Below are 6,053 nucleotides of genomic sequence, written 5' to 3'. Positions count from 1 at the left end.
TCTTGAATCTCTGTATTCCTTAGATGCAGAGCCTACTGACCTCTCCCTCTTTGCTATTGATTACCCAGATGAGGTTGATCCCCAACGCCTCACAGACTCAGACCCAGAGTCCTCCTATTCTGAGATTTTACGAACAATGACAAGCCCGGGGTTTAGCCCTTCTCGTGCACCCAAAACCATGGTTGCAAGGCACAGGCGCCCTGGGACTTATATGATTGCGGTGGTGACTTAGTGTCCCCGATGTGGGATGCAACCCTGCTACAGTGTCTGCGACAGTACTGCATTACCTCGTGTTTGGTCTCCACTCAGAGCATCGGAACTAACATTCACACACCGCCCGGCTCTGATACCAGATTTTACGAACAGTGACAAGCCCGGGGTTTAGCCCTTCTCGTGCACCCAAAACCATGGTTGCAAGGCACGGGCGCCCTGGGACTTATATGATCGCGGTGGTGACTTAGTCTCCCCGATGTGGGATGCAACCCCCGGTGATGATGTCCTTACAGATCTTCTCACCACTTTAGCCCTCCATGATCCAACACCTGTCCCTTCTTTCATGAACACAGGCCAAGAACCCCCTGCTCCATATCCTGCACCTCCTACTGTTGATGAGATGGATGGTGATGAGGATGACCCCATGGTCCATAATCCTGAACCTACACCACAGCCTCCTCCAACATATGCCCCATTCTCTAACCAAGACCCTAAATAGTTCTTCACCCTGGACGATGTCCCTGTCTCTAAATGGGCATCCAAGTTTGCTGATTTTCATGCCTGGATTAATGCTGAACTTCTACAAGAAGGTGCTACATCAGTCAGTGTTCTGACTAAGTTTGTTGCTAGACTTCAAGGAAAACTCAGGGAATGGTATTTAGCTCTTGGTGGTTATCGACAATTACAACTTGTTCAACTTCCTGAAGGCCAGTTCATTACAGTCTTATATCAAGAATTTCTTGGTCCTGTCTCAAATGATATTACAAAAGCTCGTGCAGAGTTTTTACAGCTCAAGTGTTGTTCTCTAGCTCGTCCAGACCTTGACAAACACTATGTGCGCATGACAGACAGGTTCCATAAAATTGGTGGCCTTGATGATGAGAACCTCAAGCAGATCTTCCTGAATTCCCTTCCAGATCCTCTTGGTGCTGATACACTGCAGTTCCTACGCAACCAGAACATTGCTCTCGCCTCCTGCAGCATCGGCTCCTTATACAGTTTTGCTCTCACAGCTCTTGACAAACTCTGTAATGTCAAGAAAATCTGGAAAGAATTACAATTCAAGTCTGATAAAGTGTCCTCTGCCTGTGACACTTCCTGGATGAAGATTAAGTGCAAAAGTTCTGATCACTCTTGTGATTGTCCGACAAAGAAGCCTTTCCATCATAAGCAATTCTTTCCTTCTTCCAGAAAGCACAAGAAACGGTTTCCTTTTAAGCCTTCTCGGTATAAACGGTTTAAACCTCAGTGGAAATTCCTTCGGAAAAAAAAATTTTGTGGGAAATCCAAGAATACTTCTTGCTTCATTTGTGGAAAAGATGGACATTTCGCAAAGAATTGTCCTAACAGAAGTAAGAAAGACAAGGTGCTACATATGCTTGCCTCTCTCCATCATGATGACCTACAAGATGCTGATCTTGAATCTCTGTATTCCTTAGATGCAGAGCCTACTGACCTCTCCCTCTTTGCTATTGATTACCCAGATGAGGTTGATCCCCAACACCTCACAGACTCAGACCCAGAGTCCTCCTATTCCGAGTCCGAGGAATCAGATCCCCTCTACCAGGTTATCCCTTTCCTTTCCCAGAAAAATGAACCAACACCTCTTCCATGTCAGTCTATCTCCTTACCTCATGCCGCAGTAACCCTTATTCCTGAACCATATGCTAAACCTGTACATCTAATAGCCTTTTTAGATACAGGTGCTGCAACAACCATCCTGTCCCCAAAAGTCCTTCCCAACCATTTCTGGAAACCTCAAGTCCCTCCTCTTCCATTTTTAGCAGCTAATGGTGAAACTTTCTATATCACCTTAGTTACTAGAAAACCTGTTAAAATTCAACTCCTTCCAACCCTTTCCTTCTCCCATGTTATGTTAGGATCCCAGTGTCCTGGTAAAGACCTTATTATTGGTTTTGATGTCCTAAGTCATCTTCCCCTTAAATGGACTCCCCAAGGTCTTGTGTATAAACAACAACTTCTCCCCTGGTCCCCTTTTTCTAACATATTTCTTGCAGGAACAGGTCCTACTTTATTTGATGAATTTAAAGGAAAACTTCTGCAGACCTCTTGTGCAGACTCTCATACTGAGTTCCTGACAAAGTGTACACATCCTCTCTGGCAGAATTCAAAGTTCTTCATCTCCTTACCCTTTAAGAAGAATGAAGATGTCAATCCAACAAAAGCCAGTCACCCTGGAATGCCCCTTGAACATTTGACCCTAGCAGTCCAAGAACTTACTCAATTACAAGCTCAAGGACTACCTGAAGCTACTGTATCTCCCTGGGCATGTCAGGCGTTCTATGTGAACAAAAGAACAGAACAGATCCGTGGAAAAATGAGAATGGTTATTAATTATCGGCCTCTGAACTTTTTCTTGGCTGATGATAAATTTCCATTACCAACCCGTCCTGCTCTGTTACTTCAGTTATCCTCAGCAACTGTCTTCTCCAAGTTCGATCTGAAAGCAGGCTTTTGGCAGCTTGGAATTATCTCTGAAGATAGACCAAAGACAGCATTCTTATCTCACTGGTATACGTCAAAACGGGCTCCTTTAATCCATTACTTGAGGGGCTTTAAATAGCCACGGGAATACAAGGATAAGGAGGACATGTGGGTCCCGAGCCATGTGTCCTTCACATGGACTTCACATGCTTGTGGGGCCGTATGTCTGGTGTGTCGGCATACATACATACATACAGACATACATACATACTCAAGCCATACTACAGACAGACATACAACTACAGACAGACATACATACATACTCAAGCCATACTACATACTCATACATACTCATACTCATACATATTTATTACAAACTTAATCTGTATCTGGATATGACGAGCTGCTGTATGGGTAGAAGGCTGCCTTGTCTATGAGCCAGTCGTCATAGGCGTCCATAAGAGGAATGAGACGAGGACAAGGAAGTCGACCGTTCTGGTGAAGTTCCCAAGCAGAATCAACGGTCTGAAGAAGAGGAGCTGGAACTTGATAGGGCTGAGTATCATTGACTTGGCACATGGTATGAAGAAACTGTCGCCACTTTGATCGATGCTGCCGTCGATTGATGAAGAGAGTATAGGGCTTTGTTCCATACACATGGTAGTCTGTTGTGTAGTTAATGAAATGGTAGGGGTTTAGGGTATGTGGAGGGTCAGTGATTTGGAGGACCGCTGGAGGTCTATGGAAAAGGATAATGGTGTGGTGCATGGGTATATCAGGGGAATCATCTGGTGGGAGAAGAGAGGTGAAGAGATCCAACCAAGTTTCCATGGGAGCAAAGAGCTGTAGAAACTGGAAAATTGGGAGGTTAGGTCTATGGGGTTGGACTGGACTACACCATTGGAAGCACATCATTTGAATGGAGTGAAGGGGAAAACTGATGGCTATGGAGTAGGCTGTACATAAATGCTAGAAAATGCATTTATATATGAGGGGTAATTCCTGTAGGTCATACGAGGAATTGAAGGTGAAGACTGTAAGGTAGGGGAAGTCTGGGTGGCAAGAAGAACCAGCAAGAAAGAGACCTTCTTGTCGAAGGGCTATTCTGAGAAGCTGGATAGCTGTGAGCTTACTGTAGGTAAGGATGGCTTTGTAGGTTAAGGTATGACAGATTTCAGGAGGAAGGTGAGGAGGGATATCACAACAGAGGTTATGGCCAGGTGAAGGTTGTGCTGTGGCTGAGGAGGAGGAAGATAAAGCTCCTGGAGTTAGAGGGTATAGGAGTGGGATGACCGAAAAGGTAGAGGTTGGTCGGGAAAGGAAGTCTGCCAAGACATTTTCTTTTCCTTTGATGTGTTTGATATCAAAGGACCACTTTGAGAGCCATTGAGCCCACCGGAGTAGTTGATCATTAGGAAGCTGTTTCAGAGCATGAATTGCTGCAGAGTATTCAGATGACCAGGGAGGAGCATTCTTTCTCAATAGTTGATGAAGAACAGACGTGTGTCTGATTTGTTGAGGAAGAAACTCAGTCATGTAATTAACTATACCAAGGAATTGCTGAACCTGATGCTTTGTCAGAGGTCCATCAGGAAATTGCTGTAGAGAGGTAGCAATATGTGGTTGAAGTTCATAGGTTCCTTTGGTAATAGTGACGCCAAGAAAATCAATGGTGGAGACACCAATCTGCATTTTCTTTGGGGAGAGCATGATTCCATAGTCTTGAACAATCTGATGGAAATGTTGGAGGAGGCTTAAATGTTCATCCTGTGTAGTTGAGAACAGGAGAATATCATCAATATAAATCAGGGCTTGATCTTGAATGGGAGCAAAGATCTGCATCATGGCACGCTGAAATATTGATGGAGCCGTCTTCAAGCCAAATGGCATAACTGTCCACTGTAAATGATGACCAGGGACGCAAAAAGCTGTCTTTGGTCTATCTGCAGGAATAATTCCAAGCTGCCAAAATCCTGCTTTCAGATCGAACTTGGAGAAGACAGATGCGGAGGATAACTGAACTAACAGAGCAGGACGGGTGGGTAATGGAAATTTATCATCAGCCAGGAAAAAGTTCAGAGGCCGATAATTAATAACCATTCTTATTTTTCCACGTATCTGTTCTGTTCTTTTGTTCACATAGAATGCCTGACATGCCCATGGAGACACAGTAGCTTCAAGTAATCCTTGAGCTTGTAGTTGGGTTAATTCTTGTACTGCAAGCGTCAAATGTTCAGGGGGCATTCCAGGATGACTGGCTTTTGTTGGATTGACATCTTCATTCTTCTTAAAGGGTAAAGAGATGAAGAACTTTGAATTCTGCCAGAGAGGATGTGTGCACTTTGTCAGGAACTCAGTATGAGAGTCTGCACAAGAGGTTGCAGAAGTTTTCCTTTAAAATCATCAAATAAGGTAGGACCTGTTCCTGCAAGAAATATGTTAGAAAAAGGGGACCAGGGGAGAAGTTGTTGTTTATACACAAGACCTTGGGGAGTCCATTTAAGGGGAAGATGACTTAGGCATAGTTTTTAAGGCGCTGGTAAGGCGACGCTGGTGCGGTCCAGTAGAGGTAAGGCAATCAGCCGACTCAGGAGTAGCGCAAAAGGCGGTCGCCTTTTACACTAAAGCGCTGCAAGGCGTCGCCTTCGACGCCTTATAGCGCCTTAGTGTACAAGGCGACCGCCTTTTGTACTGGCTATTTAAAAATAAAAATAAAATTTGTTTTTCTAAAGATTCTAAATTACATATTATTATTGGGACGTGTATAAAATCTGATGCACATGTGATGCATTGGATCAAAAATCATATAAAAACTAAAAAACCTTTCCATAAAAAAAAAAAAAACCCAATCAAAAGTTGAAAACCGCGTGCCTCTCTCATTCTCTCTCTCTCTCTCATTCTCTCTGAGTCATTTGCCTCCAAAACTCAAAACCCCAAGCCCCAACGTCCGACGAGGCGACGATCATCCTCCGGCGACTTCTCTTCTCCTCCGACAGACTTCGGCGAGAACCGGCGACATCCGGCGGCATCTCCATCTTCTTCGACAGCCTTCGGCGAGCCTTCGACAGACTTCGACAGCCTTCGGTGAGCCTTCAACAGACTTCGACAGCCATCGGCGGCATCTCCTTCTCCTTCGACGGCCTTCGACAACCTTCGGCGAGCCTTCGGTGACATCCGGCGACACCTTCGACAGACTTCGGCGTCATCTCCTTCGCCGGCAGCATCTCCTTCGACAAACTTCACTTCGATAGCTCTTTGTAAGTTATTTTTTTTTTCTTTCTTTCTTCTTCTTTCTTCTCCCTGCTTGTTCCTTCTGCGTATATTTTTTTATTTTTTTTTTCTTTCTGTGACTGTGTTGGCTGCTGTTGTAACATTATAAGTTAATTTTTTTTTTT

The sequence above is a fragment of the Macadamia integrifolia genome, chromosome 8 (assembly GCF_013358625.1).
Source record: "Macadamia integrifolia cultivar HAES 741 chromosome 8, SCU_Mint_v3, whole genome shotgun sequence".
NCBI lineage: Eukaryota > Viridiplantae > Streptophyta > Magnoliopsida > Proteales > Proteaceae > Macadamia > Macadamia integrifolia.
Note: the sequence above shows the minus strand (reverse complement) of the source record.